Raw genomic sequence first — 7,973 nt, 5'->3', positions numbered from 1 at the left:
ATCAGTCAATCTATCTTTCTCTCTGCTCTCCACTTCAATTTTTTTTTTGTCTCCTTTTGAGGACAGTTTTTATCATATGAGTGTGTGTGTGTGTGTGTGTGTGTGTGTGTGTGTAGTTGTTATTAGGTGCTGCTTGTTTGGTCCTTCTATCTATGTAATTGTTGGGTGAGAAACCACTGCAAAACCTAGCAACTTAAAACAGGAAGCATTTACTCTTATGCCCAAGTGTCTGCAATTTCAATTTTCACTGCACTAAAAATCCGTGTTCTGCCTGTTCGTTCCTCCCTCTCCCACAATCCCTGTCACCACTGATCATCTTTTTCTTTCCGTGGTTTTGCCTTTGCGGAATATCGTGTAGTTGGGATCGTACAGTATGCAGTCTTTTCAGCTTGGTTTCCTTCACTTAGTAATATGCATTTAAGTTTCCTCCATGGCTTTCCATAGCTTGGTAACTCTTCCTTTTTTTTTTTTTAAAGTACTGAATACTATTCCATTGTCTGGATGTAACACAGTTTTATTCATTTACCTACTAAAGCACATCTTGGTTGTTTCCAATTTTGACAATTACGAATAAAGCTGCTAAAAACATGCATTTGCTGGTTTTTGTGTGGACGTAAGTTTTCAGCTCCTTTGGGTAAATACCAACGAGTGTGATTATTAGATCATATGGTAAGAGTATGTTTAATTTTATAAGAAACTTCCACACTGTCTGCCAGTGTGGCTGTACCATTTTGCATTCCCACCAGCGATGGATGAGAGTTCCTATTGCTCCACATCCTTGCCAGCCTTTGGTGTGTCAATGTTCTAGATTTTGGTCATTCTAATAGGTGTATAATGGTAACTGATTGTTATTTTAATTTGCATTTCTCTGATGACATATGATGTAGAGCATCTTTTGATATTCTTGTCACCAGCTGCATATATTCAACTCTATTGTATATGCAGAAATAGTCCAGAAATGGGTCTGAGAGCTGTGAGAGTAGTCCCCAGGGGTGCTGTTTTTTTTTGGAGTAGGCAGTCAGTGAGTATTTCCAAATTCTCAGGCATTTGAAGTAAGGACTGTGTAGTGGCACTGTGATTAATTGAGATGGGCAGTACTGGTTTATTTATTTGGATGGTATATTTACTGGGTTTGCATGGAAAGCAGAAGAAAGACTGGACCCTGATCAAAAATTTCCCTGAGAGTCATTTAAATCTATTCAAGGGTAAAACATTGGTTCTTTATTTCCATCTTTGTAGAAATAATTGCAATATATTTGGTTGAAGCCTTCATTTGCTCTTGGCAACAATAGCTCTCTTTTTCTTTTCCTTTCTTCTTTCTGTCACCTCTGTGGTATGGACTCCTGGTCTCTCCTTGAAGAGAATTCTTGATTGGCTTAATGCAGACTTACAGTGTCTCTGCTGGGCCCTGACACACTCAGCTCTTTCTCTTGCAGCTGCCTTGCTGATGCACATGTAAAATCTTTCCCCAGATCACTGTTTGCAGTGAGAACATGAAGAAGCTACAGAGGACTTCATGGGTGAGATCTCTTGTAGAAAGTGTGTGGGTTTGCAGGTAAGGCTGCCCTGAGTTTGAATCATAGCTCTGCCATCTTCCCAAGTTAGGTACCCATTAAGAGCTTCATTTCCCTTGTTTGAAAATCGGGCTATTACCTTCCATAACTGATATTACTGTAATTTATGATATTTATTGATTACTTATAATGTACTTGGAAGGGTAGCTACAAGGATTAAGTGAAACAATGCATATTTTATGTAAAACATCATGTTTGGTGAGTATGAGGTATTTATATCACACATCAGTTCTCTTATTCTTTTTTTTTTTTTTAAAGATTTTATTTATTTATTCGACAGGGATAGAGACAGCCAGCGAGAGAGGGAACACAAGCAGGGGGAGTGGGAGAGGAAGAAGCAGGCTCATAGCAGAGGAGCCTGATGTGGGGCTCGATCCCATAACGCCGGGATCACGCCCTGAGCCAAAGGCAGACGCTTAACTGCTATGCCACCCAGGCGCCGCATCAGTTCTCTTATTCTTGACTCTTTAGAAGCTTCTGTTTTTGACACTATGCTGCCATTCCTCTCACAACCAGTCTATCCACACATTTACGTTCCTTAATTTTATTGAACTTTAACCAGATGATTAATCAACCAATCAAAAAATCATAAATAAATATGTTAATGAGTGGATGTTTTCCTGGGGCCTGTAAATAAGTACTTTTGTGATAGGCCAGGAAAATACATGTTTTTGGAATTTCTTATTCTAGAAAGTCGCAAGCTGTACCTCTCTCCAGCTCAGTGGTTTTCAGCTGGAGACAATTTTGCTCCCCCCACTAGACACTCGGGGATGTCTGGAGATTTTTTTTATTGCCGTAACTTGGAGGGGGAGAGGGTACTACGAGCATCTAATGGGTAGACGTTTAGAATGCTGCTACATATCCCATACAACAGAGGACAGCTCCCTCTCCACAGTAAAACAGTGTCTGCCCCAAAATGTCAGTAGTCCAGTTGGAGAGAAGGGGATTCTTTAAGTGAAGAGAATATTTTGCAAAATCCCAGTCTTTAAGAATCATGCTGGATATGGACTTAGGCAGGGAGGTGTCTAATGGTGCTGAACAATTTGGGTAATTCACATTAAGACTATCTCTGTAAAAATCCATGTGGTTCTGGTTGATTAAATAACGTAAATTAAATGTAAGGAGCAATGTTTCTCTCATCTCATTGCTGACAGATTAAGGTAAATGATTCAGAATTCTTGGCAGAAATGACTGGTGACAGTCTTGTTTTCAACTGCTCTAGAACCTGGGATTGATAAGTGCAGACTTGGGTTGACAACCAAAACCCAGGCCCTGGGCTGTCCTGCGTCTCACTCACTTAAGCTTTCCTTATGTTTAAAGCTTGGATGCTCAGAGAATGACCCATCCATTCTTCTGGAGCTCTGAAGGGCTGAGGTGTTTGCACAGCCCTCTTGGGCAGCTTGTCTTGTGAGGGTCCCAGGCCTATTCTGCCCATAACCCACCCTGATTCCTCCTTTCCCTTCACCACTTGTTCTGTGTGGGGTCTAGGAAATTCTACCTCTTATGTTGCATGTGGCACTTGACACAGATGAGTCCAGGAATTGAAGTTTATCATCCAGAATCAGGCTCAATCTGTCAGAAGTTGTTTCAGATAACAGACCTTTGCTGAATTATTCCATGAAGGGGTCAAAAAGTTAAAATCAAGGAGGGAGCTAGGCTGAAAACTGGAGAAAGTAATGTGGTAGAGTCTGGGTAGCTGTTCACCAAATCTATTTCCTTTTTTCTCCCAAGCTCACAGCTAGACTTTTCTCAGAAGTAAACTTTGCAGTAGTAAACTTGGCAGTACTCTTTTGCAGTAGTAAACTTTGGCCACGTAACTGGCTGGTGGAACGCAGGAGTAAATGTTGTTTGTCACTTCATACTAGACCCATAAAAACTTGCCACATATTTGCCAACTGGATTTGGATGTTTAGAAAGCCATATGTTGAAGATGGCAGAGACTCTTCCTCCCAAAGTAATATAATAACCAGGGGATGAGAAGCAAGAACATATCCAGAGTCCTAGATAGAAGTCAACTGGGGACAAGAGAAGTCAGCTAGCAACCAGCAGCAAGAAGCAGATGCAAGAAGACAGTGGTGATAAAGAAGGGGTATATGGGATTTTTACTAAGTACGTATGACTTGCTAGGGAGCCTTCTCTCTGGCTGCATCTTGCAGATACCATTCGTCTTCTGAACAATAATTTTGGACAGTCAGAGAGGGATTTGATAAACTCATGAGACTAAAGAATAATTAATTACCTTACTGTGATAAAAAGCACAGCCCTCACTCTGACCTGTCTACCTGGGGGGAGGCAAGAGTCAAAGGAAGATGATTTCACTCTAGGAAACACCATTAATGTCCTCCTATCCACGCCTTCCACTTACTCTGGCCAAATATTTTTCCTTCATTATGCTCCGTAGGGTAAAAAGGAATCTTTTTAACTAAGAAAAAGACATGCTGATGAAAAAACAAGCAATTCTTTCCTGAACTTTCTATTGCAAGTACCCTCAGGTTTTAATTAAGAGTCTCTTTTTTTCCTCCACCTCAAATCTTCCTGAACAGCACAGGTGCTCATAGAAATCATTTGGAAATGGCCTGGGAGCTTGTTTAATGTCACTGCCTAATCACTTTGCTAAATGTCACTGCTTCAGAGCATGAGTTTTTATCTTAAGTTCCTCCTCCTCTCATCTTCCCTCTCAGGTAGGAGCCTTTCGATAAATCTTCAAGGAAGAACAAAAACTTCTTCAGTTTGGTTTCACTCTTTTTTTTTCCCTAGTATTCTGGGAGAGATAGTATTCTAGGCAGGGAACACTTACACAAATGGCCAGATAGTGTTTCTCTTGCAACAGGAACTGTTGTATTTTGTGATAATTAAGATTCCTTTTAATGCAGAGATTTAGAGTTTTTTTTTGTTTTTTGTTTTTTTTTTTTTTTTTTTTTTTTTTAGATTTAGAGTTTTATGTCTTCCTGTCACTTCCAAACTCCTGCAGGTTTAGCGAGGCTGTCTGCCACCTTGATCCCCACCCCTGCCCTCTTTACATCCCCAAGGGCATAAACCGTGCTTCTCAGCTTTCTCTACATGTTTTATTGGTGTAGATAATTCCTTTGTTCTTCCTTTCAACTTCCTCCCTTACCCTGGACTTTTATTCCATGCTCATTTTCTCCAACTTGCTGGTAAATAAAGGACAGTGATACATTTAAACATATTTTAAACAAACCACAAAAAGAAAAGTGCAATATTACTCATTCTTTGGGACCTTAACATGGAGGAGTGATGGTGTACCCAACATCAGGGCACTTAAATATATAAAGCAAACATTGACAGAACTGAAGAGAGAAATAGACATCAATATTGTAACGGTAGAATTCAATGTCCCACTTGCAACAATGGCTAGAATATCAGGTCGACTATCTATAAGGAAATAGTAGATCAAATGGGCCTAGTAGGCACATACAGAATATTCCACCTAACAGCAGCTGGAAAGATGCACATGGAATGGTCTCTAGAATAGGTCATGTTGGGCTACAAAAAGTCTTAACAAATTTAGCATGGTTGAAATCAGACCAGGTATCTTTTCTGAACAAAATAGAATGACACTAAATATCAATAAGAGAAGAAAAATTAGAAAATCCACAAAGAGGTGGAAATTAAGCAACATACTCTTGAAACAACCATTAGGTCAAAGAAGAAATCAAAAAGGAAAACAGAAAAGATCTTGAGACAAATGAAAATGGAAACACAACATACCAAAATTTATAGGATAGAGCTAAGTTAGAACTAAGTGGGACATTTAGAGTGACAAATGGCTACATTAAAAAAAAGGAAGAAAGATCTCAAGTACATAACGAACTTTATAGCTCAAAGAGAAAAAGAGCAAACTAACCCCAAGTATGGCAGAAGGAAGGAAAATTAAAGATTAGAGCATAAATAATATAAAATAACAGTGGAAAAATCAACGAAACTAAGAGTTGGTTTTGAAAAGATAAAATTGACAAATGTTTGTCTAGAATAACAAAGAAAAAGGAAGATGGAAATTCAGGAATGAAAAGTGACATTACAACTGATGTCGCAGAAATAAAAATGATGAGACTACTTATGAACAACTATGTATCAACACACTGAATAGCCTCCAAGAAATGGATAACTTCCTGGAAACACACAACCTACAAAGAATAATGAAGAAACTAGAAAAGTTGAGCAGATCAATAATAAATAAGGAGTTGAAATCAATAATCAAAAACCACACAACAAAGAAAAGCCCAGGGCCAGACAGCTTCACTGATGAATTCTACCAAACATTTAAAAAAGAATTCCAATCCTTCTCAAACTTTTCCAAAAATTGAAGAAGAGCAAGCACTTCCAAACTCATTTTGTGAGGCCAGCATTGTCCTGATTACCACAACCAGACAAAGACACTTATTTAGAAACATGGCTTCGGATCCTGGAAGGAATTCTCTGAGGGTAAAGGTGATTCACACTGCTGTAGAAGTGTCTCTCTTCTAGGAAGAGAGACGTTCTTAAACTGAAAGAGTAAGGTGGCTACCCCTTTGAGACTAAATTATCTGGTATTACAAAGGCTGGATCTGGTAGGGTCCGCCCAGAGAAGGAGAGTGGAGGCATTTGGGATGAAGCAGGTGGTAAGAGGTGACTGAATCGGGGTGACTGGATGACCCCCCGATGACCCTACATGAGGTGAACTGTGGGGGTGGTGTGGAAAGAGCCATGAGTTGGGGGAGATTGATAGACAGCCATTCTCTGTCCCCTTTCTGTGACTTTTTATGCTTTATCTCTGCTTGAATCTTGTTCTCCACTGTCACCCTCACAGTTCCATCCACCGGGCAAGCTTGAGCTCATTCCTCCAGAATCATCTTGAGTATCATCTTTAAGAATCCTCTTCTGTGAGATTTCCCCTGGCTCCCAGAGGGAGATGCTTTCTTCCTCCTTGTGTCTGGTGGATCATGGTTAGCCTTGTCCTTGTAGTATATACCACCATATTGCCTCATTTCCCTGTAGTAGGTTAAAAGGCACGTTATAGATTTTCAATAAATAACCACAAATTATGTAAGTAATAAAATGAGTGATGGTGGGAGCCAAATATTTCTGTGAGGTAGGGAGGCCTGGAGAAGGGAGTGTTATAGAAGGTAGGCATGATTGCTACATGGGTAGTTGGGAGAGGTCTACAGACATTTACTGCCAATGAACCAGGAGGTCTAGAAGCGTAAAGTCAACAGATAGAATCTTATCTTGGGTAATTTAAAGTGATTGAAATGCTTCCAAAATCTAGTGGGATAAGCTTGCTTGTCCTGGGTGAAAGTACCTAAGGAAACTGAATCTCAAGATAATTCTACCTCCTGTATTTTAGATACCAATAAAACACAAAAGCCAGAATGGGAAAAGACTTTTTTTTTCCGGATAGAAAGCTGGTGATCTGTGCTTAGCTAGCTAGAATATCCTGTCATGTCATCTAGCCTTATTCTCCCTGAATATTTAGCACATCTTTGTATGTTCTATACAATTAGAATTGGCTTACATATGAGATATTATATATATATACCGATGGGTATAGAGTAAGCGTAGCTGAGAAGCGAGAATCGTGAAACCTGATGCCGATAACTCGTAGCTTGCGATCGTAACTATACATATATCGCGATAAGAATGTGTAATTCTGAAATAATCGACTGCTGAGGCAAATTAAATCTTTGTCGAAACCAGAGCGTGCAGTGAATTTCGGCTGGGAGCTCTTCGAGAAACATTATTATAATCTTATACCGTAACGTGAATCTTTGTGTAGTATAGGTAGCAAATTATTTTCTCTGAAAGTAAAGTATTATCTTCTTGAATGTGAAATATTTTCATCTGGGCTTATCGAGGTACAGGCAGAGAAGCTTGAGGTAACGACCGGAAATATATAGAGGCGTATCAGCTTTTGCGAAGTGTATTTTTAGCCCAAATTAGCGGCGTCCAAGTGAAATGGGGAATATGTAGGCCGGTGAAATTACGTATTCGTAATTCCTAAATTCGAAGTAAACATTTTCTCTATTATGCATCTCCTAATTCGGCATTACTATAGCCATGTGTAGAAATATTGAAAGATGCGCTCGAGCGCTCGTCCTGGAAATGTAGGCCAGAAGCAAATTTGTCATTATTCTATAATATATTCACCTGAAATAACCAGGCTTGCCTTCTAAAATTCTCTTTATCTCGTGTATCGGCGGCTTATAAATTACGCTGAAGCTCGAGCGTCAGACTTACTATCGGTGTCGTCTCTTTTATGCACAACGTCGTCAATCACGCAGGTCTATTAGTGCCTCTCAATGAGGAGCCAATTTTGCGGCCAGTGAATTAACGATGGAAATTCAAGATTTTGCTGGTGCGGGCCTATAAAAGTATAGTCTGAAATATATGTACCATCTCGAA

Source organism: Ursus maritimus, unplaced genomic scaffold (genome assembly GCF_017311325.1).
Source record: "Ursus maritimus isolate PB19 unplaced genomic scaffold, ASM1731132v1 scaffold_16, whole genome shotgun sequence".
Classification (NCBI taxonomy): Eukaryota; Metazoa; Chordata; class Mammalia; order Carnivora; family Ursidae; genus Ursus; species Ursus maritimus.
The sequence above is the reverse complement of the archived record's forward strand: the minus strand, read 5'-3'. Positions refer to the sequence as shown.